The following is a 24,608-nucleotide window of genomic DNA, read 5'->3' as shown; positions in this document are numbered from 1 at the left end:
TAAATGTGAGCTGTTATATTTTGGAAAGGCAAATCAGGGCAGGACTTATGCACTTAATGGTAAAGTCCTGGGGGAGCTTTGCTGAACATTGGGACCTTGGAGTGCAGGTTCATAGTTCCCTGAAAGTAGAGTCACAGGTAGGCAGGGGAGGTGAATGCAGCATTTGGTACGCTCCCCGTTATTGGTCAATGCATTGAATGCAGCTGTTGTGATGTCATATTGTGGCTGGACAGGGCACTGATGAAGGCCCTTCTGGAATTCTGTTTTCAGTTCAATCTCCTGTTCTTGGAATAATGTGAGAAAACTTGAAAGGGTTCAGAAAACATTTGCAAGGACTTTCCTGGGGTTGGACGATTTGAGCTATTGGGAAAGGCTGAATAGGCTGGGACTATTTTCCCTGGAGATTTGGAGGCTGAGAGGTGATCTTATAAGTCTGAAGGGCATGGATAAGGTGAGCAGTCAGGGACTTTTTCCCAAGTTCGGTGGCTCCAGAACGAGAGGGTACAGGCTTAAGGTGAGAGGGAAAAGATTTAAAGGGGATTTAAGGGCATCGTGTTCATGTTGAGGGCATTGCAAGTATGGAATGAGCTGCCAGAGGAAGGGGTGGAGGCTAGTACAATTGCAGCATTTAAAAGGTGTCTGACTGGGTACTTGAAGAGGGAGGTTTTAGAGGGATAAGGGTGAACCGCTGGCAAATGGGGACTCCATTAACGCTCTCCGTTAATGGTCAATGCATTGAATACAGAAGCTGGGACGTCATATTGTGGCTGGACAGGACGTTGATTAAGCCACTTCTGGAATTCTGTTTTCAGTTTGAATTTCCCTGTTCTGGGAAGGATGTTGTGAAATTTGAAAAGGTTTGGACAAGATTTACAAAAACGTTACCAGGATTGGAGGATTTGGGCTACAGGGAGGGGCTGAATAGGCTGGGGCTATTTTCTCTGGAGAGTCAAAGACTGAGAGGTGACTTCATTGAGATTTATAAATCACAAGGGGCGTGGATAAGGTAAGCAGCTGGCATCCTTTTTCCTCAGGTTAGGTGGGTACAAAACTAGAGCACAGGGTTTAAGTTGAGAGGGCAAAGATTTAAAAGGGATCGAACTGGCAACATTTTCAAGCTGAGTGTGGTGTGTGTATGGGAGGGGCTACCAGATGAAGTAGTGGAGGCTGAAAAATCACAACATTTAAAAGGCTTCCAATTGGGTACATGAATAGGAAGGGTTTGATGGATACAGGCCAATAGATGGTAAATGGGAATTCGTTAGTTTAGGATTCCTTGTTGGCACAGACGAATTGGACCGGAGGTCTGTTTCTTTGATCTTAATAAATTAAGATGCATTCCTCTCTTTTGTTTCGAGCTAGCTGAAGCACAGATAATTATCCTTGGAGCTGAGAAGGTGAAGCAGTGATTTTGACCTGGTGCAGATTTTGTTCCAAGGTCTTGAATTTGCAAAGAGAGAGAGGAATTGTTAACCCTGTCACAATTTTTAGTAACTACGTTCAAGTAATTGGCAAATAATACAAGGTGAAAATGTGAACACTATTTTACTCAGTAAGTTCTGAGCATCTGGAACAGTCTGAACGACACAGATTCAGCAGGTATTTTGAAACAGACTTGGAATTTTACTTTTTAAGGAAAGATTTGGGGGTAGTTGGGGACAGATTTGCACCATCTACAGAGGGAGAGAGGACAGCTCCAATGGGCTGAATAGCCCCCAGCCCCAGTGCTCTGTGATACTGCCCCATTCACTGTGAATGATGAAGCTCATCCCAGGGCAGAGAGAGGAGGAGCTCACCTCTCAATCGGCGCCGGCTTGATTAACGGCAGCTCCAGACCAATGGGAGGAGAGTCTGTGTGGTCCTGCAGCCAATGGGAGTGAATGAGGGGTGTGGCCAGCAAGACGACACCTGTCCATGAGCTGTGCAGGTGCAGTGTCACTGGGTGGGGGTGGGAGAGACAGCAGAGACTGGGACAGAGGCTGTTGGACCTGAATTACAACTCCCGGTAAATTAAAACCAAAAGAACTGCAGATGCTGTAAATCAGAAACAACAACCAGGAGGTTCTGGAGAAGCTCAGCAGGTCTGGCAGCATCTGTGACGAGAAATCAGAGTTAACGTTTCAGATCCGGTGTCCCTTCCACAGAACAGATGTTACTGAGAAAAAAAAAGTCCGTTTATGTGCAGAAGATAGTGTGGGGGGATGGGGGCAAGATAAAGGAGTAAAGGTGGGGATAGAGTGAGAAGAGCGGTTGGATAAAGGAGTGGATAACGATCTGACTGGGGGAGGGTGACTAGCTGTTAATGGAGACTATTAGTGGCTAACCATAGGTAGTGTGTAATGACAGGCTGTGACATGAGGTGGCTACGACATGAGGTTGTTAACCTGTGGTTAGCCACTAACTGTCTCCATTGTAAGCTGTTGCCCACCTATATCACTGCACGATTGGAGCTGCTGAGGACACAAACCTTTGGAATATCCTCCCTCACCCCCTCTGTCCGCCTTAAAGATGTATCTAAAAATCGTTCTCTTTAATCAACGTTTCCATCATCCGTGAAACATTTTAGGAGATTTGTCAATGTGAAAGGCTCCATACAATGCAGGTAGTTGTTGTTATTGTCTGACATCAGGAGAAACAGGGATGAGCTCTCTCTCTCTCTCTCTATACCTGATGAACAGCAGCAAAAGCAGGAAGCACTGAGCATGCTCCAGCCCACAATGGGCCTCGGATTATTGATGTCAGCGCAGGACCAATAAGAGTGGGGGGAACGGGGCTGGAGGACCAGGATGTGCCAGTTGGTCCTTCAACCAATCGGAGTGAATGAGGGGCGGGACAATACTCAACCACGTGATAAACTTCACTGGCAGCACAGTGTTGTTGTGGCCAAGGCATTGGGAATGTGTGAAGGTGCAGGGCAGGGGAAAGGAAAGACATAGACCAGAAAGAGAAGGAAATTTTCATGGTATGGGATGAGAGGTTTTACAGAACTTAGTGCACATTGTGAATCACAAATTTGAAAATCCCAAATTCTGCCCCATTTTCCCTCCTTATAATGCATTTTGCACTCCCTGAAATAGCAACTGTGTTTCTCCCTCCACAGATCCCAGTGATCAGTGCCAAAGCCCCATTGCCTGTGGAGAGGGTGATGTTTGATTTCCCTGTCCAGCTGCAGTTCATGTGGTGAAGGTGCTCCCACAATGTGGTTGGGTAAGTGCTGTTATAGATTATACACTCAGCAATATTGAAGAGTTGACAATGTATGTGCAAATCAGCAACAGTTTGTTTTTTTTTTAATCATGTTTTAATTTCACAGAAATACTATTGAAAAATTCTGGCATAAGGCCACAGATTGAGATACTAGGTCAAGTGATCAAAAGCATTGCCAAATGAGCAGGTTTTCGAGAACACCTTAAAAGAGGAAAGCAGGTCTGAGAGGGTTCAGGTGGGAATTCCAGACAGTGTTGCCTTGGCAACAGTAGAAACAGCCAGACAGGTGAAGCAATGAATAAACACAAATGAGTTGTCAAGGTCTTGCAGGGTGTGTGGTGCAGGGAGACAGGGATGTTCACAGGGTGAGAATTTTAAATTGTTGCCTGTAAATAGGAGCCTTTCGATGGATCAACTAGTTTTGGTACAAGTGAGCACTTGGGCAGGAGGGTTTAAGATACTCTTGAGATTACATGTAAGTTGAATGTGGGAGGCTGGCCAAGAGTGTTTGGATAATTAAGTCTGGAGATAAATACTCGTCCATCCCTGCATTCAGTAAATGAGCTGAGACTAGGGTGGAGTTGGGTGATGTCACCAATGAAGAAAGTGTGTTTTTGGAGTTGGGCTCTTCCTCCACATCACCCCCACCTCCCTCCCCTCACCAAATCACAGGTATTGTTCCTTGTTCTGTCTGTCTGTCTTTTCTGGTTATGTCCTTCTCTCCCATTCTGCTACGAAGTAATATTTTGACCTCACCGTTGTTGGAAAAACCTACTCCATCCCCACTCTCCCATTCCTTTCTAAATTCCTTGTATGTGGTGTCCCTCAAGGATCGATTCTTGGTCCCTCCTGTTTCTCACCTACATACTGTCAGGAGGTGACATCGTCCAAAAGCACCGTCTGAGGGTTCACATGTACACTGACAATGCCTAGCTCTCCCTCCCCATCATCCCTCTCCATTACTCAGTTATCAAACTGCTCATCACACTCCCACTACGCGATTGGCTGCAATTTCCTGCAACGGAACATTGAAATGGTTAAACCCATTGCCTTCAGTTGCTATTACAAATTCCTTTCCCTTACTGCTGAGCCCCTCCCTCTCCCTGGGAACTGTCTGAGGCAGAACTACACTCTTCACAATATTGCTCTCATATCTGTAACCCCAAGGTGACCTTCTGATCAGGTATCTACACAATCACAAACACCAGGAATTCCAATCTCTAAAACGTTGCTTCCCCCCCCCCCCCTTCACCCCAGCTCCATTGCTACTGAAACCCCTGACCCGTGTTGATGTTGCCTTAAACTTGACGAATCTAAAACAGAACCCTTGATTCCGTTACTATCCGAGTATCTGATTCCAGATCCCTCATGATGGGAAACATCCTCTCAGTATTTACCCTGTCAAACTCCTTAAGAATCCTGCATGTTACAATGAGATCACCTCTCATTCTTCCCAAATCCAGTGAGTAGAGTCCCAACATTTTCAGCCTTTTCTTAAAAGATAATCCCTACAAGCCAGGGATCATCCCAGTTAATCTTTTCTGAAATGCCTCAGATGAAATTATGTATTCCCTTAAATAAAGGGACCAAAACTTCTGTCATTACTCCAGATGTGGTCTCACTCGCACTTTGTAAAGTTACTCTCAGGTATATACTCCAAACACTTACACTGAAAACTCCTTGTAATAAGAAACAACGTTCCATTCCCCATCCTGATTCCCTGTTATAACTGTGTTTCCTACGCAATTACCCCTGGCCCCTTTGTGGTGCAGCTTTCGACAGTTTCCACCATTTACATAGCACTCTGTTCTTTTATTATCTCCTCCAAAATGAGCAACTTCACAATTTCCCAAATTATGCTCCATTTGCTAACTTGTTGCCCACTTCTCCAATGAATCCCTCTCTGTAAACTGTTTATAATCCTTTTGGAACTTTACCGTTCTGCCTTTTCTCAGAGATTTCCCTGCTCATTCTTCTAAACATTTCCTGGGAGCACTGGGCAGTGGGAAGCAGTTGTTACCTTTTCAGAGAGACTCTTTGGAATGACTGGGAGGAGCTTGCTGCTCATGGGTCAGAATGGAGACAACTTGCCCATCGAGCTGCATGAGCCTTTCACCCCCCCCCCCCCGTCTAATTGATGAGGCACAGCAGCAGCACGGAAGGAAAGAAAAGGAAGCACATCCTGCTCTCCACATCGCACTGACTCTTGAAACATTGTGTCCCATGTGTCAAAGATCTGCCCTGTTCAGTCACATGAAGACCCAGTGTGGAAACTCACAGAAACCCATACAGATTTCCCCCTGAACTAACTGCTGACCCCCACAAGGGGTAATGTGTCCAGTCATCCTGGGCCAGGAGGAGGGGGTGGTGAGAGTTTCTTAAATGAACTGACAGTGACAGTTTTATAAACGTGTATTACAGGTGGACATTCAGATGGTAATCTCAGTAATTGTAACGTCAAACTGTGACAAAATTACTCAATTCATCAGGAGCTGGATATTCACATTGTGTGTGAGTATTGTATTCCAGCTCATTCCCATTTGCTGCATAAATGTCCTCTTTTGAATCACCCCACACTCTCAGTAGATCTCCCCCAAGTCTTCAATATGTGTCCTGTAATCCTTTTCTGATGAACTCATGAGTGTAAGGTGGATTATTCTAAATCTGTAAACCCCTCTGTCACAGGGCACCCTCAATTTCCTCTGCTACAAGGAGAACAATCTGTTTCCCCAAACCCCTGATTCCCCAATGTCTGTTTGCTCCCTATAAGGCACACATCAGGATTGTGTTGGAACATTCTCCACTTGCCTGCATCAGTGCAGCCCCCAACAATGTTAAAGAAAGTGAACATCCTCCAGGACAAAGCACTGTGCCTGAGTGGTGTCCCATCCACCACCTTCAGCGTTCCCTCTCCCCATCCCCAGGGTACAGTGGCATCACTGTGTAAAAGGGAAAGGCAGCATTGTCTCCCAGACCATAGGGCTGCTGTCTCATTAGGGAGAAATGTCTGGTGGTGGGTTTAACCTGAAGGTTACCACAGCCCAGGCAAGGGGAGAGGTTGAGAACAAGAGTCCATCTATTGTAGATGGATATTCTTGATATTTATTAACAGCACCCATGTCTCTGCAACTAAAATCCCCCATTCCTTGAACCATCCTGGTAAATCTCCTGTGCCCCCCCCCTCAGGGACCCTGCCATCCTTTCCAATGTGTGGGTGATCTCTGGTTTGCACAGACCCAGCTGCTCTGTGTTCCTGTGGGTGATGTCATCATCGAGCAACAGTTGCATTGAACCTCACTGTCTGTAAGGGTGGGAGACACAGAAATCCCGGTAGCATTTGAGATGTATTTAGTGTGCACTTGCAATGCCATGATAGATGAGACTTTTCCACAATTATCGGAAAATAGATGAGGACAGTTAGGTGGTAGTTTTCTTTGTCACAGACCCGATGTACTACCAGAGCCTTTTTCTGTTCTGTAGACCGCTAAGATGTTTATTATAGGAATATGACAGGCTCCATTGGACATCAGGTCAGAAAAGGTGACACTAGAGTAGATGACATATTATTGGCCGATGTTTTGGGAGGAAAAGGAGATTGAGAGGTTTAAGGAAGAATTCAGAAGCTCAGCACAGAATCGGAAAGGGCCGTCATCAAGTGAGAAATAAACATTGGGAATCCTGAAGGCTGGAAATAAAAAAGGCACATATAGCAGAGCTTTGAGAGACTGGAGGGGATTAGAGATAGGGAGAGTAATGAAGCTGGAGGAGATGAAAGTTGGAGAGGATTCTGAGGATTGAGGATGTTACAGAGATAGAGATATTTCTGATAGACTTTTTTGAGTTTTGAGGCTGGAGAGGAATTATCGAGATAAGGAAGAGTTGTAAGACTGGATGAGGTGGCATTGACGGAGAGTTCCGAGCATAGAGGAATTTACAGAGATAACGAGCGATAGAGTCAGAACGTTATACAGCACTGACACACACCCTGTGTTCCAACCAGTCCGTGTCAACCATAAATTCGAACTGAACTAATCGCATCTACCTCCACTTAGTCCAAATCCATCCAAGCATTCCCTATCGATATACAGGTCCAAATGCTTTTTCCTCTTAGAATCCCATTCCCCTACCGTTTTACTCTACATTTACCCCTTACTAATTCACTAAACCCAATCATCCCTGAACACTATGGGCAATTGAGGACTGCCAGTTCACCTACCCTGTACATCTGTGGTTTGTGGGAAGAAACGGGAGCACCTGGAGGAACTCACGCTGACACGGGGAAGCATATCCAAACTCCACATGGACAGCCACCCAATGCAGGAATTGAACCTGTGTCCCTGGCAGCAGTGCTAACCATTGAGCCACTGTGCCACCCTTAAATTGTAATTGTATTCACAGCTACCACGTCCTCTGCTAGTTTATTCCACATGTGAATCACTCTCTGTACAAAAACAAAAAGTAAAATCCGGAACGTCTTTTTAGGGTCTTCCTTTTCTCACCCACTCTTGAATCGCGCCCCCTCCTGGAAAGGGCACCTGCTGTTCACATTACCTATACTCTTCAGGATTTTATAAACCTCCAATAAGGTCACCCCTCAGCCTCCTACACCCCAGTGAAAGAGGTCCCAGCCTACCTAGCCTCTCCTTATAACCGAAAGCATCCGTTCCCATCAACATCCTGGTAAATCTCTTCTGAACCCGCTCCGACTTAATAACATCTGTCCTATAACAGCACAACCTGAACTGAGCACAGTATTCCAGAAGAGGCCTCACCAACATCCTGTACAACCTCAATGTAATGTCCCAACTCCTATACTCAAAGGTGTGAGCAATGAAGGCAAGTGTGCTATACATCTTCTGAACAACCCTGTCTACATGTGACATAAACTGCAAAGATCTGAACCCCGAGGTCTCTTTGTTCTATATCACTATGCAAGGCCCGACTTTTAATCAGTGTAAGTCCTGCCCTTTTATCAAGATGAAATATTTGGCATTTATTCCAATCCAGAACATCCTTCTAGTATAAAGGCAATAGAAGTATACTTAAGAGGAAAATCAGTAAGGCAAAAAGGGGACAGGACACAGTTTTGGCGAATAGGGTAAGGACAATCCAAAGGGTTTTTATAAATACATTAAGAGCAAATGGGTTACTAGAGACAGAATAGGGCTCCTCAAGGATCAGCAAGGCAGCCTGTGTGTGGATCTGCAGGCGATGGGGTGGGGAGGGGATACTAAACAAGTATTTTGCATCAGCATTTACTGTGGAGAAGGATATGGAAGATATAGAATGTTGGAAATCGATGGTGACACCTTGAAAAATGTCCATATTACAGCGAAGGTGGTACTGGATGTCTTGGAACGCAGAAAGGTGGATAAATGCCCAGGATTTCATCAGGTGTGTCCTAAAATTCTGTAGGAAGCTAGGGAAGTGATTGCTGGGCCCCTTGCTGAGATTTTTGTATCAGCGATAGTCACAGCTGAGGTGCCAGAAGACTGGGGGTTGGTTAATATGATGATACTGTTTAATGAAGGCGGTTTGGACAAGCCCGGGAACTACAGACCTGTGAGCCTGATGTTGGTGCCAGACAAGTTGGAGGGAACCCTGAGGGACTGGATTTGCATGTATTTGGAAAAGCAAGGACTGATTAGGGATAGTCAGCATGGCTTTGTGTGTGGGAAATCATGTCACTTACTTGACTGAGCTGTTTTATGAAGAAGTAAGAAAGTGGATTTTTGAGGGCAGAGCGGTAGATGGGATCTATATGGACTTCAGTAAGGCGTTCGACAAGGTTCGCCATGGAAGACTAGTTAGCAAGATGAGATCTCACCATACCAGGAGAACTAGCCATTTGGAATATAGAACTGCCTCAAAGGTAGAAGACAGAGGGTGGTGGTAGAAGGTTGTTTTTCGGACTGGAGGACTGTGACCACTGGAGTGCCACAAGGATCGGTGCTGGGTCCACTACTTCTCATCATTTACATAAATGATTTGGATGTGAACATAGGAGGGATTGTTAGTAAGTTTCCAGGTGACACCAAAATTGGAGGTGTCGTGGGCAGTGAAGAAGGGTACCTCAGGATTCAATGGGATCTTGATCAGATGGGGAAATGGGCTGAGGAGTGGCAGATGGAGTTTAATTTAGATAAATGTGAGGTGCTGCTTTTTGGAAAAGCAAAGCCTAGCAGGACTGATAGACTTAATGGTCAGGTCCGAGGGAGTGTTACTGAGCAAAGTTTCCTTACAGTGCAGGTTCATAATTCCTTGAAAGTAGAGTCGCAGGTGGATAGGATAGTGAAGGTGATTGGTATGATTTACATTATTGGTCAGAGCAGTGAGTACAGGAGTTGGGCAGTCATGTTGTGGCTGTACAGGACATTGGTTTGGCCACTCTTACAATATTGAGTGCAATTCTGTTCTCCACCTATCAGAAGGATGTTGTGGAACTTGAAAGGTTCAGAAAAGATTGGTGGCAGAATATTCTTTAAAGGGTATAATAACCAGTGGGAGGTCATTGGACATTGGTACCAATGACACAGGAAGAGAAAAAGATAGGTCCTGATGAGAGAATATAGCAAATTAGCCTGGAATATAAAAAAGTAGATACTCGGTCGTAATATCTGAATTACTCCCAATGCTACATGCTAGTGAGAGTAGGAATAGCAGGATGGAGGAGATGAATGATTGGCTAAAGATCTGGTGTAGGGCAGAAGGATTCACATCTTTTGGTCATTGAATTCTCCTCTGGAGTAGAAGTGACTTGAATAAGAAGGATGGGTTGTCCCTGAATTGGAAGGTGACTAATATCCAGGCAGGGAGATTTGCTAGTACTACTCGGGAGGCATTAAACCAGTGAGGGAGTGGGGGTAAACCTAAAGAGATAGTGAGAAAGGAGGTAAGTCTGAGGCTGGGTACAGTTCAGAAATCAAACAGTCAAGGCAGAACGCGGTAGAACCGAGCAGTTACACTGCATTTACTTCAATGCAAGAGGCCTGACAGGGAAGGCAGATGCGATCAGGTTATGGTTTGAACATGGGACTGGGATATCATCGGTATTATAGAAATATGACTCAGGGATGGATGTGACTGGCAGCTGTATGTTCCAGGGTATAGATGCTATAGGAAGGATAGAAAGGGGGACAAGAGAGGAGGACGAGTGGTGTTTTTGGTTAGGGATAGCATTAGAGTTGTGCTTGGGGACGATATTCATGGGAGTAAGTTCAGTGAAATTATTTGGATGGAACTGGGAAATAAGAAAGGATTGATCACCTTATTGTTAATATCTGCGTGTGTTTCATCTGATTGCTCTGGTTTCCTCCCACTATGTAAAGATGTGCAGGTTAGGTGGATTATCCAGGCTGAATTACCCACAGTGTTCAGGGATGTGCAGGTTGGGTGGATTATCCAGGCTGAATTACCCACAGTGTTCAGGGATGTGCAGGTTAGGTGGATTATCCAGGCTGAATTACCCACAGTGTTCAGGGATGTGCAGGTTAGGTGGATTATCCAGGCTGAATTACCCACAGTGTTCAGGGATGTGCAGGTTGGGTGGATTATCCATGGGAAAGGCAACATTACATGGGTAGGGTGGGAGTCTCTGAGGGTCAGTGCGGATGTGATGGGCTGAATGACCTGCTTCCCCACTGTCTGGATTCTCTGATAATTATAATAGTTTTAAAATAGTTCCAAAAAAGAATAGACCAGATCTAAAAGTTGCTGTTCTAAATTGGATAAAGGTGCATTGTGATTGAACAAGATAAAATCTTTCAATACTTCTTTGCTATTCCCAGGTAAAGGGACGGCTGAAAAGTGGGAACGTAACATAAGGAATATGAGCAGGAGGAGGCCATCTGGCCCCTCCAGCCTGCTCTGCCATTCAATAAGATCAGGGCTGATCTCAGCTCCACTTTACTGCTCTCTCCCATAACCTTTAATTCCTTTCCTGTTCGTAAATCTACATTTTGACCTAAAGACATTCAAGATGAAAGTCTCAACTGTTTCAATCAGCTGGGAATTCCACAGATTCACAACCCTTTAGCTGAAGAAGTTTCTCCTGAACTCAGTCCTAAATCTGATACCCCCTTATTTTGTCGCTATGCACCATAGTTTGTCCAGTCCACAGTGGAAATGACCTCCCTGCTTCTATCTTATCTACTCCCTTCATAATTTTATATTTTTCCTATACAATCTCCCATTATTCTAAATTCCAATGAGGATCATGCCAGTTTTGTCAATCTCTGCTCAGAAGGCAACCCTTTCAACTCCAGACTCAAACTAGTGACCCTGCTCTGCACCCCCTCCAGCGCCATTACATCCTTCCTGAAGTAGGGGACGAAAACCTGTACACAGTACTCCAGGTGTGGCCTCACTAGCCCCCTGTATAGCTGCAGCATAACCATCCCTCTAGCAATGAAGGACAATATTCCCTTCACTGCCTTAATTACCTGTTGTACCTGCAAACCAACTTCCTGTGATTCATGCACAAGGACACCCAGCTCCCTCTGCACAGCAGCCTGCTGCATGTTTTCACCATTTCATCATCCAGTTTGTTGTTAGTCCGACCAAAATGGATGACCTCACATATCCCAACATTGTCCTCCATCTGCCAGACCCTTAACCACTCAATTAACCTATCTGTATCCCTGTGCAGACTGACAGTGGCCTCTGCACACATTGCTCTACCACTCATCTTAGTGTCGTCCACTTTTCATGAATCCATGCTGTGTCTGCTCGATGAGACAATTTCTATCCACATAGCTCACTATTTCTTTCGTGAGAGATCAGACATTTCCCCCACTACAGAAGTTATGCTAATACGTCCATTTTAAAATATTGGCATCACATTTGCAGCTTTCCAATCTGTTAGAACCGTCCCAGAGTCAGCAAATTTTAGTGAATTATCACGAGTGTATTTGCTATTTACCCACTGCCATTCCTTACAGTCCCCGGGGATGCATTCCATCACGGCCAGGAGACCCATCTACCTTTCGGCTGGTATCTTTCCCAGCACTGCCTCTTTACCGAGAATGATTGATTGTTTCTCTGTCTTCATCTGCTGTTGCCCCCCATAGGCCTGAGACAATGAGTATATAGACTGTATGTTCCTGTTAAGGCCAAGACTGGGAGGTGTAAGGAATGCTGCCTGTCAAGAGGAATTGTGGCTCTGGTCAAGAAAATGAAGGAGGGATATGGCAGGTACAGACAGCTGGGTTTGGGTGAATACCTGGAGGAGTATAGGGGCAGTAGGAGTATACTCGAGGGAAACTAAGAGGGCAAAAAAGGGAACGAGAACTTTGTGAAATGAGTTTGGGGAAAATCCAAAGAGATTCTAGAAATACACTAAGGACAAAAGAGTAACCAGGCAGAGAATAGGGACCCTGAAAAATCAACAAGGCGGTCTATGGATCTGCAGGAGGCAGGAGAGATACTATCTGCGTATTTCATGTCCGCTTTTACTGAAGGAGGATATGGAAGTGAGAGAGCTTGGAGAAATAAATAGGGATAACTTGACAAGTGTCCATATTCGTTCAGAGTCTCTGGAACTTGTATAATGCATCAAGATTGATAAATCCCTGATACATGATCAGGTGAATCCCCGAACTTTGTGGGAAGCTAGGGAAGTGATAGTTGGGTCCCTCGCTGAGATATTTGTATCACCGAGGTGCTGGAAGACAGGTGCCATTATTTGAGAAAGGTGATGAGGAAAGGCCAGGGAACAATACACTGGTGAGCCTGGAGTCAGGCAAGTTGTTGGAAGGGCTTCTCCGGGATAGGATTTAGATGTAATTGGAAAGGTAAGAAATGATTAGGGACAGTCAGCATGGCTTTGTGCATGGAAATCACTAACTTGGACTTCAGAAAGACATTCAAGGTGGAAGGACTAGCTATTTGGATATAAAATTGGCTGTAAGGTTGGAGACAGAGGATAGTGGTGAAGGGTTGCCTTCGGACTGGAGCCTGTGATGAGCAATATGGTGTAAGGATCGGTGCAGGGTTCACTGCTTTTCATCATTTATATCAATGATGACTATGTGAAAATAGGAGCTATGGTCAGTGACTTTACACAGGCACCAAATTGGATCGGGAAGAAGGTTACCTCAGAGTAAAATGGGACTTCAATCAAATGGGCTGGGGAGTGGCAGATGGAGTGAATTCAGATAAATGTGAGGTGCTGCATTTTGGAAAAACAAATCAGGGCAGGACTTATACATTTAATGGGAAGGTCCTGGGGAGTGTTGTTGAACAAAGAGACTTGAGGTACAGGTTCATAGTTCTTTGAAAGTGGAATCTTGGATAGGCAGGATAGTGAAGGAGGCGTTTGGTGTACTTGGTCAGTGCATTGAGTATTGGAGTTGGGACATTGTTTTGCAGCTCTACAGGACATTGATTCAGCCCCATTCACTGTGAGTGATGAAGCTCATCCCAGGGCAGAGCCACAGACATACACAGCACGGAAACAGACCCTTCAGTCAAACTCCTCTGTGCCGACCAGATATCCTATCCTCATGGTGGGCGGCACACAGCGCCTGAAGACCCGGGTTCAATTCCCGACTCAGGCGACAGACTGTGTGGAGTTTGCACGTTCTCCCCGTGTCTGCGTGGGTTTCTCGGGTGCTCCGGTTTCCTCCCACAGTCCAAAATGTGCGGGTCAGGTTGAATTGGCCCATGCTAAATTGCCCATAGTGTTAGGTAAGGGGTAATGTAGGGGTATGGGTGGGTTTCGCTTCGGCGGGTCGGTGTGGACTTGTTGGGCCGAAGGGCCTGTTTCCACACTGTAAGTCTAATCTAATCTATCTATTTATCCCATCAATGCCTCCCATGATTTTATAAACCTCTCTATGAGGTTACCCCTCAGCCTCCCACACTCCTGGGAGGGTCCCACCACTCATGTCACAATGGGGCCTGGCTGATTGACGGCAGCTTCAGACCATTAGGAGACTAGGTGTAATCCTCCAGCCAATGGGAGTGAATGAGGGGTGTCGCCAACAGGCCAGCATGTGACCATGAGCTGTGCAGGTGCAGTGTCACTGGGCAGGGGTTGGGAAGAGACCCAGTGAGTGTGAAGGGAGTGGGAGAGAAATGGAGTTAGTGTGGACTGGGAGGGTTTATAAACTCATGATGTAGGCTGCTAGACCTGAATTAGAAACTCCCAGTAAATGAAAACCAAAAGAACTGTGGATGCTTAAATCAGAAACAACAGCTAGAAGATACTGGAATAGCTCAGCAGGTCTGGCAGCATCTGTGAAGAGAAATCAGAGTTAATATTTTGGATCCGCTGACCCTTCCTCAGAACTGATGTGACTGAGAAAAAATGTCAGTTTATATGCAGAAGGTAGGGGTTAAGGAGTAAATGTGATAGGTGGTGATATAGTCCAAAATGAGATACAGGAGCAATTGGACAAAGGAATGGATAATGATCTGGCTGGGGGAGGGTGAATAGATGTTAATGGAGATTGTTAGTGACTAACCATAGGTAATGTGTAATGGCAGGCGATGTAATAACAAGGCCTGGTGTGTGGGGTGGGGGACTATGGTGCGAGGACATGGGAGACTTAGGACCTAAAATTAATGAGTTCCATTTTAAGGTCAGAGGCCTGAAGGGTCCCCAAGTACAAAATGAGGTGTTGTTCTTCCAGCTTATGTTAAAGTTTGGCGCAGGAGAAGCACAGCAGGTCAGACAGTATCCAAGGAGCAGGAGAATTGACATATTGGGCCTAAGCCCTTCAGCAGGGATGTGAGAGTGGGGAAGAGGACTGACAGATAATAGCATGTGTGTGGGGCTGGCGGGAAGGTAGCTGGGAAGGCGATAGGAAGATGCTGGTGGAGGGTAATGTTGAGAGGGTGGAGTGGGTAATTGCGAAAGAAGATGGACAGGTGGGACTGTTCAAGAGGGTGGTGCTGAGTTGGAGGGCTGGATCTGGGATAAGGTGGGGGAGAGGAAATGACGAAACATTGATTCAGTGGTTAAAGGGTCCCAAGATAGAAGATGAGGTTTTCTTCCTCCAGGAGTCATGTAGCTAGGATTTTGTGGTGGAGGTGGCCCAGGACATGCATGTTCTTGGCAGAGTGGGAGGGGGAGTTGAAATGGTTAGCCACAGAACAGTGGGGTTGGTTGGTGTATGTCTCCCAGAAAAGTTCCCTGAAACATTCTGCAAGTTAGCGTCCTGTCTCCCCGTTGTAGAAAGCAATGAAAACAATAGATGAGGTTATTCAATGTACAGGACAATCTCTGCTGGATGTGGAAGGGACCTCTGGTGTCTTGGATGGAGGTGAGGGGAAGGTGTGGGCACAGGTTTTACACCTCTTGCAATGGCAGGCAAAGGTGTTGGAAGTGGAGGGTGGGTTGGTGGGGAGCATGGATCTAATGTGGAAGTCACGGGAATGGTCTCGAGGAATGCTGAAAGGGGTGTGGAGGGAAAGATATCTGTTGGTGGGATCTGATTGTCGGTGGTGGAAATGGCAGAGGATGATGTGTTGTATCTGATTGAAAATTGAGGACTTGGGGGTTCTATCCTTGCTGCGGTTGGAGAGGTGGGGTTCAAGGGCAGAGGTGCAGGAAGTGGTGGAGATACACTGAAGGGTATTGTTGACCACATGGGAGGGGAAATTGCCGTCCTTGAAATACAGGGCCATTTGGTGTGTTCTGGAGTGTTCGGCATCAAGCTTCCCTGGAACACTGCATTAAGAATGAGACAGATGTTGGCCAGGGAACAGGCTCGTGTGTTAAAGTGGCAGGCAACTGGAAGCTCAGGGTCTGCTTTGGTCTGAGAGGGAGCACAGATTTGTCCAGATTGCACTTTGTCTCTTTGTAGGGACTGTCAGATTTAGTCCCAATCACCCACTTCATGATGCTCACCTGTAAACTCCTTATTTTCAATTCCCTGCAACTCTTTATGAAGTCAAATTCCAGTACCTTTTTAGGTGGAATGTTCCAGATTCAAACTGTCTGTTCACCCAGAAACTGCTGAGGTCCATGTTGACTCTGGGGTTACAAAGGATTGAATTGAAAGATGAGGTGCTGTCCCTGAGCTCCCATTGAGATGTATTGGAACAGTACAGGAGGCTGAGGGCAGTGTAGGGGTGAGCAGACAATGACAATGACAGGGCTGCACTGTGAGGGCTGCTTGGCTCAATGAGAGTGTTTTGGAGTTGGGTGTAAACAGAGCGAGGTGGGACAGGGAGAAGGTGAAGCTGAAACTCCGTTTTGTTTCAGCCCATTCAGAAATTCACATGGTCCCAAAGGGAACAGCCAGTTTGTAAGCGATACCTGTGGAGATTTTGTAACCATTTTTAAGGTATAACATATCAGCTTAAGTAAAGAATACAGGATTTTTATTACAATGTTTGAAGGGGAGGAAGATTGCTTGGTCATATAAATTCTCTAAATGGGAGTAACTAGCTGAATCTAGAGAGCCTGTGTGACAGGAGACCTCAGACCCATGGTGTGCTCCTCTTGTACAATGTGGGAAAATTAGGGATGTTTCCAGTGTCCCTGACGGCTGTGTGTGCAGGAAATGTGCCCATCAGCAGCTACTGGGAAACTGCTTTTCAGACCTGGAGCTGTGCGTGGACTCGCTGTGGAGCATCTGCAATACTGAGAATGTTATGGACAGCATGTTCAGTGAGTTAGTCACACTGCAGGTGAGGGTTACACAGGCAGAAAGGGAATGGGGGACCATCAGATCAAGTAAAAGGCTCAGGAAGGAAGTGCAGGAGTTCCCAGTGGTTATTCCCTTCCCAAACAGATAATGTATACTGTGTGTGTGTGTGTGTGTGTGTGTGTGTGTGTCGGTCTCAGGGGAAATCAGCAACAACCAGGTTCATGACACTGTCGATAGCTCTGCTGCCCAGAACGGGAAGAAAGAGAGTGACAGGGGATTCAACAGTCAGGGTTACAGACAGGCACTTCTATGGCCACAGCCATGAATCCAGGATGGTATGTTATCTCCCTGGTGATAGGATCCGCGATATCATGGTGCAGCTACAGGATATTCTGGAGCTGGAGGGTAAACAGCCTGTGGTTGTACAACACCTGATACCAATGACATAATGAAATAAAGGGATGAGTGTTTGAAAGCTGGATATTGGGAGAGCAGGGACACATTATAATGCAGCTCCTGAAATGTAATGATGTCAGACTTGCTCCCAGTGCCATATGCTAGTGAGAGCAGGAATAAGAGGGTAGATCAGCTGGATGTGTGGCTGGAGAAATGGTGTACCATGGAAGGGCTTAGATTCTTAAGGAATTGGGACCTGTACCAGCCTGACTGGTTACCCCTGTGCAGAGCTGGGTCAAATCTCCTGGAGGGTGGGGATGGGGGGAGCGCTATTGCCAGTTCCATTGGTGAGGTATTAACTAGTCTGGCAGGGGGATGGGATCTGAAGTGTCGGGTTAGATGGGTCAGATTCAGGTCAGGGAGTGGGACGTAGAATATTAGTGATGTAGTCAGCGACTCCGAAAACCAAAGGAAAGGAGGATTAAACGAGGATTGAGTCCCTCGTCATCCATCAGTCCTGCAGAGTCAACAAAATCTGGAGCTGTACAGCTCTCTGTCTCCATGTGCTTCAGCAAAATGCTGGAAATCTGCAACAAAACCAAGAAGTGCTGGAGATCCCCAGCAGGACGGGCAGCATCTGAAATGGTGACACCTGCAGGAAACATTGCAGCCTTGGTCATCTTTTTCACTGTCCACTAAACCTCCAGTTTTGGCGTCATCTGCAGAATTACTAATACCTCCTATGTTTACATCCAAATCATTGATATAAATGATGAAAAATAGTGGATACAGAACCAATCCTTGAGACACTCCACAGGCCTCCAGTCGGAAAAGCATCCCTCCGCCACCACTCTCTATCTTCTACTTTTGAGCCTGGTCTGTACTCAAATAGCTGGTTTCCGCTTTATTCCATGAGATCTAACCTTGCTAACCAGTCTCCCATGAGAAAGCTTGCTGAACGCCTTACTAAAGTCCACGTTGATCATGTCGACCAGGCTGCTCTCATCAATCATTTTTGTTACTTCTTCAAAAACCATTCTATCCCCTGGAAAACATAACAGTTACAGCACCAGAGTAATCAGCCCACCGTGTCTGCGTAGATCATGATGCCATTCCAAACTAATTCCATCTGCCTGTAACATGATCCATATCCCTGATAACCTATGCCTGCTTATGTGTCTGTCCAAATGCCTCTTAAACTGTGATTGTTTCTGCTTTTCCCATCTCCCAGGAGAATACATTATAGTCATTTATCGACATCTGCACAAGACACTTGTCAGACACAACTCCCTTTAAACTTGCTCAGATGTTGTTGGAAACGCTTAGCAGGTCATACAGCATCTGTGAAGAAAAATCAGTTAAAGTTTCCGGTCTGGGCACCCTTCCTCAGAAATGTTAACTCTAATTTCTTTTCACAGATGCTGCTAGACCTGCTGAGCTTTTCTAGAAACTTCTGATTCTCTTCCTGGTTTACAGCATCTGCAGTTGTTTTGGTTTTCATATCCTTTAAACTTTGTCCCTCTCCTCTAGAATTTGTCATTCCACCTTGGGGAAAAAACTTCACATTATTCGTTTGGACTCCCCTGCCCTGGGAAAAAATAAACCATGACTAGTCACCCGATCACTGCTCCTCATAATTTTATAAAGTTCGATAAAGCCACCTAAAGTGTCCAGTGATTCAGGGAAATAGCCTCAGCCTATTCAGCCTCTCCCTATGGTTCAAATATTCCAATACTGGCAACACCCTGGTAAAACCTTACTGAACTCTTGCCAATTTCCCAACATCTTTCCTATAGCAGGGAGACTGGAATTCAAAGCAGTGGACATTCCAAAAGTGGCCGAGCCAATAAACTGTGCAACCGAAACATAATCTCCCAACTCCTATACTCAATGCACTGCCCAATAACAGCTAGCATACCGCACACCACCTTCACCGACCTGTCTACCTTCAACCACACCTTTCAAGAAACTATCAACCTACACTGCACGGTCTGTTTGTTTGTTAACACTTCCCAAGAACTTGTCATTAAGAGGTTGAGTCCTATTCTGGTAACATCTTTCTGAAATCAGGGAGACTGCAATTGAATGCAGTATTCTAACAGTGGCCTGACCAGTGCCCTACTCAGCCACAACGTGACCTCCTAACCCCTATACTCAGTGACAGAATCCCTACAGTGTGGTAGCAGGCCTTTCGGCCCATACCAACCATCGGAACAGCATTCCACCCTAACTCTGTAACCTACCATTACCCAAAGCTAATCCAGCTAACCTGCACGTCTTTGGATTTGTGGGAGGAAATTAAGAGCACCCAGAGGAAGCCCACGCAGACACACAGGGAGAATGTGCAAACACCACACAGACAGTGGAGTCGAACCAGAGTCCATTTATTGATCAGCATGTTACAAATGCCATGTTCAGCACCTGATCTCCCTGAAACTCTACAGAAACTATGCAGTTGTTCTGTGACCTTCAGATGGAATTAAGCTGAGGAGGAGAAAACAGGAAAAGGGTTGAGTTGTAGATCTAAAAAATAACTCTCCATCTTCCCCCTCTGTGTTCCTCCGTCTCCTCCCACTCTGTCTGTTCCCCCCTCTCTATTGGTCAGCCCTGTCTTGGTCACCGCCATCCCTGTCGCCCCTCTCTCCCCACCCCCGATCATCTGTCCCCCTATCTGTCAGTCTGTCGCGCCCTCAGTCTTTTCCCCCTCTCTGTCAGTCGCTCCCCCGTCGGTTGCACACCCATCTTTTCCCTCCCCTCCCTCCGTCGGTTGCACCCCGCTTGGTCTGTTCCCCCTCTCTGTTGGTCGCCCCCCCAACCGTCAGTCACCCCCTCTGTTCCCCCCATCTGTTCCCCTCCCCTCTCAGCCCACTTTCTGTCCTCACCCATTTCTGTCCCACCACTCTCGATCCACCCACCCTCTCTGTCCCTCCGCCCACCCCCTCCCAGTCCCCTAGTTTCGTACTCCCCCACTGCAGGGAAAATATCTTCTCTATTTATCCTATCCATGCCCGGCCTGATTTTAAAAATCTCTTTCAGGTCACCGTTCAGCCTCTGATGCTCCAAGGAAAGCAGCCTATCCAAACCTGGCAACATCCTATAATTATTTTCTGACCCCTTTCAAGTTTGAGAACATCCATCTGATCGGAAGGAGACCAGAATTGCATGGAATATTACAAAAGTTGCCGAATCAATGTCCTGTACAGCCTCAGTATGACCTCTCAATGCTGTGACCAATAAAGGCAAGCAGACAAACTGCCGCCCTTCACTATTCTATCTACTTGCTACTCTACTTTCAAGGAACTATGAACCTGCACTCCAAGGACTCTTTGTTTAGCAGCACTCCCTAGGAACTTACTATTAACTGTATAAGTCCTGCTAAAGTATGTTTCGTGATGTTTAACTTCTCAAATTGGACTGGAGTTTAATATTCTGGAGAAATGTCAAATAAATCGCATTTATCCCATTCTGCAGAACTTAGTCCATCGCCCTGCACGTTCCAACATTTCAGTTCCATCCACGTACTTTTATTCAAATGTAATGCTGGTAACTGCCTCTGTCACCCCATCAGTGAGATCCTGCTCTCCACCATTTCTGTGGGAAATACATTCTCCTTTCCCCTTTTTTTCTGAGAATTATCTTCAATCTAAAACTTCTAGTTCCTGATGGCTCTGTTAATGAATAGCTGCTTCCTATCCATTCTACCTGGATTCCTCAGCATTTTATCACATTATTTTAATCTCAGTTCATCTTCCTTGGAAACCCCCCACCCCCCAACCTATCCAATCTTTCCTCAGAGCAGAAATTCTCCAATCAGAGAAACATTCTGATCAATCTTCTCTGTCCCCTCTCTGGTGTGATCACATCAATCCTGGAATGTGGGGACAATGAGTGAGTGCAGTACTTTCGCCTTGGTCAAACTAGTGTTCCAGTGTCACTTCTGTGTTCTTGTGGTTGTTGCTGATACAAGAAGTGTCCTGGTTTTCCCACATGGAACTGGATGTGCACTCCATGGGACTGGGATTCCCTACCGTGTGTGTATTTGTTAACTAATCCTAAATTAACTTCACATTAAAACAGAATTATCAGATACCCACCAATAAATTTCTTCCATTATACTCAAATCACCTTACTTTTAATATCTCTTTAAAATTATTACTAACACAACAGGCTTTAATTTGCTGAATAAGTATTCAGGTATCTTCACTGTTACAATCACTTGAAGATTATCTTTACCTTCAGCTACACGTGGTGAATTGAACACTGATTGTAAACATATTAATATCAAATGGACTTCAGTTTTATGATGATTAATCCAGTCTGACATTCTTGTTGATTAATATCTTGGAGAGAACTGTCTTCAGGACTCCAGCTGTCCTTTGTCTTCAATCACAACTGGTTGTGGCTGGACTACAGATCTTAGATCTGTTCCGTTGTTTACTGGATTGCTTCGCTCTGTCTATCACTTGCTGCTTATGCTGTTTGGTAACTTCATCAGGTGAACACCCCATTTTTAGGTATTCATGCTGCTGTTACTGCCATGCCCTCCTGAATTCTCTCAGTTGAATGAGGGCTGATCCTCTGGTTTGATGGAAGGAGGGAAGTTGGGGAATATGCTGGGCCGTGATTCTGTAAGCTTTGTTGGAGTACGACTCTACTGTTGTTGGAAGGCAAGAGCTAAACTCTTGCACTGTAAACCCGATGTACAAGAAGCTACATGCAGTATCATGAACACTGACAGTCCAAGACATGAAATACGAGCAACACTGTACAATGATGCAGGATCACAACTGCAGCAAGGGGAGTTTAAGATCCAACTTGACATAGGAGTAGGGAAAGAAGCAGCTGATCAGATTGTCTCATTCATAGTCACAAAGAAACTCTGTGAGATTATTGTACTGTTGGGTGTGAGGATGGAGGAGGTTGGGGAGATGAGGAGCTCTTCAAAGGAAACTAATCTGCCTGAGAGTTAGGGATCGACTTTATTGCTAGGTATTTAACAGAAAGCTAATTGAAACTGTTTTTATCCCCAAAAGATAACAAGACCGATGCTGTTTCCAATCATGATCAGAAACAAACCTCAGAATACACATGGTTCATAGATGGATGTCAATAGCCCATCAACATCCAACTCCTGCAATTATTCAGCAAATGTATGTGTGATTAATCAGTCCTGATGTACCAGAAAATCGCTGTTTACTCTGTGCAGATGGGCAGTGATGTGGGGAAGTATTGGCCGAGTGATATTGTCGCTGGACAGTTAGTCCAAAGCCCCAGATAAACTTCTGGAGACCTGAGTTCAAAGCCTACTGCTGCAGATGGGTGAATTTGAATTAAATTTTTAAAAACTCGGGAATTTAAGAGTCTCATGATGACCATTAATCGATTTTCCGAAAAACCCATCTGGATCACTAATGCCCTTTCAGGAAGGAAGCTGCCATCCTTACCTGGTCTGGCCTACATTGTGACTTCAGACCCACAACAATGTGGTCGACTCTTACCTGCCCCCTGGGCAATTAGGGATGGGCAGGAAATGCTGCCGGGCCAGCGACACCCTCATCTTGTGAATGAATAAAGGAAAATAAAAGTCTCTACCCAGTGTGAATCTGCATGTTCAATGATGTTGTGAACATTTCCAAAGCTAAGTTCTCGATATGCAAAACTTTATGAACTGCCAAAACCGTTGTTCATTACTTGGTGTGAAAAAGAGAAAAAAAATCAACCAATATATTTAGCTTGTTTACTTCAAAGAAAATAGCAATTTCTTCAAATCAATTCAGTGACTGCATTTTCTTCATCAGTGAACCATTCCAGTAAGTCTGTACTCCACACTCTGAAGATCACTCATATCCTTCATTGTTGATGCCTATTTTGTTCCACAAATCCTAAAGACACAAGTAGCTTTATTATTGGGCAGCAGGCGAGAGTTTCAAAGCGTTTCTAAGGTGCCCCAGTGTCGACTTTAGATTAGATTACTTACAGTGTGGAAACAGGCCCTCCGGCCCAACACGTCCACACCGACCCGCCAAAGTGCAACCCACCCATACCCCTACATTTACCCCTTACCTAGCACTACGGGCAATTTAGCACAGCCAATTCACCTGACCCGCACATCTTTGGACTGTGGGAGGAGACCGGAGCAAACCCACACAGACACGGGGAGAACATGCAAACTCCACGCAGTCAGTCGCCTGATTCGGGATTGAACCTGGGTCTCAGGCGCTGTGAGGCAGCAGTGCTAACCACTGTGCCACCATGCCGCCCACAAGGGGAGAGCGCGAACGCAGACCCCCACTACCACAAATTTTGCTGTTGAGTATCCCGCATTTGGTGACATCGCAGGCGTCAGCACACCCGAAGTGCAATGGGATAGCCTCGTCCTGGGAGCGCCACCGCAATGATCATGGTATCTCCCCTGCCAGGTTAGTATAGAGACTTGTAGAGACTCTTCTTCATGAATCTCTGCCTTACCCACAGAGACAGTATATTTAATAGGAATTAGACAAAGACATATCAGTCACATGGGCGATTGTCATTACATAGTTTAAAGCTGGTAATTATGACCTTACAAAGCTTGATGAATGGCGATGTCCTGCGTTAACGTATGAATGGATTACAGAAACTGATTATCGTATTGTTCATGATTATGTGTTGATGGGAAGAGATTAAGGCTGGAGGGTTCTTCCTTCTGTAAATGGGGGATTCACTTACCTATGCTAATATGGAGGGGAGGTAAGACAATGGGAGCGGGAGGCAGTTTAACAGGGTTGTGCCCAGGGCTCTCAGTCTTGTCTGGAAAGGGCAAATTCCTCTGTCTGGGGTTACGGGGGAATCCACATGTGTGGCTGCAAGAGGTTCTATTTTGAGATACTGTCAGCCTCCCCCCTTCTGAGGTGTTCTGTCTGTATTGAAAGAGTACAGGCATTCAGTTGATGAAATATGGCCTTTGGCAAGGGAATGTTTAACCCTTGAGACCCCACAGTGTCCTGAAGGAGAAGCAAAAGGTATGGAACAGGCCCCTCTGTGGTATTTTAACTTCCTCGTTCTGACCAGGAATCTGTTGACCAGAATTGGATGCAATGATTGACTGTGACCTAACTAGAGCTTTGTCAATGGTCAGCATCTTTTCCATGAGTTTGTTATCATTCCCCCATTAATGAAGCCCAGCATCCCATTTGTTTTACCCAAAACACTTCATGTTTTCTCTCCTTTAATAAGTGGTGCACATTGTCCCCCATTCCTGCTGTCCTGCACGTTGTGTCTGTGCCATTCAAATATATATTGACTTTCTACATTGCTTCTCTCAAAATGAATGAACTTATTGTGTGTTCTCATGAAGAGACATATTCCACTCAAATTATTAACTCTCCTCCACACATTCTACCGCCTGGAAAACAGAAGAGTGTAGCA

The 24,608-nt window shown here is 45.6% G+C and overlaps 1 long non-coding RNA gene and 1 other non-coding gene across 3 annotated transcripts; one reads left to right on the top strand and one right to left on the bottom strand.

Annotated features, from left to right (window-relative positions):
• Positions 1-3,102: 3,102 nt before the first annotated feature.
• On the top strand, positions 3,103-22,803 carry LOC132813659 (uncharacterized). 2 transcript variants are annotated; one of them, XR_009644127.1, is made up of 2 exons: positions 3,103-3,207; positions 22,235-22,803. It is a non-coding gene; the product is annotated as an uncharacterized LOC132813659 (long non-coding RNA). The 2 variants fall into 2 exon arrangements; XR_009644126.1 differs by lacking the exon at positions 22,235-22,803 and adding an exon at positions 20,238-20,664.
• Positions 22,804-23,464: 661 nt separating this feature from the next.
• LOC132813660 (U1 spliceosomal RNA) lies at positions 23,465-23,628 on the bottom strand. The gene has a single exon (XR_009644128.1). It is a non-coding gene; the product is annotated as a U1 spliceosomal RNA (small nuclear RNA).
• Positions 23,629-24,608: the final 980 nt, after the last annotated feature.

This window comes from Hemiscyllium ocellatum, unplaced genomic scaffold (assembly GCF_020745735.1).
Source record: "Hemiscyllium ocellatum isolate sHemOce1 unplaced genomic scaffold, sHemOce1.pat.X.cur. scaffold_427_pat_ctg1, whole genome shotgun sequence".
Taxonomy (NCBI): Eukaryota; Metazoa; Chordata; class Chondrichthyes; order Orectolobiformes; family Hemiscylliidae; genus Hemiscyllium; species Hemiscyllium ocellatum.
The sequence above is the reverse complement of the archived record's forward strand: the minus strand, read 5'-3'. Positions and strand labels throughout refer to the sequence as shown.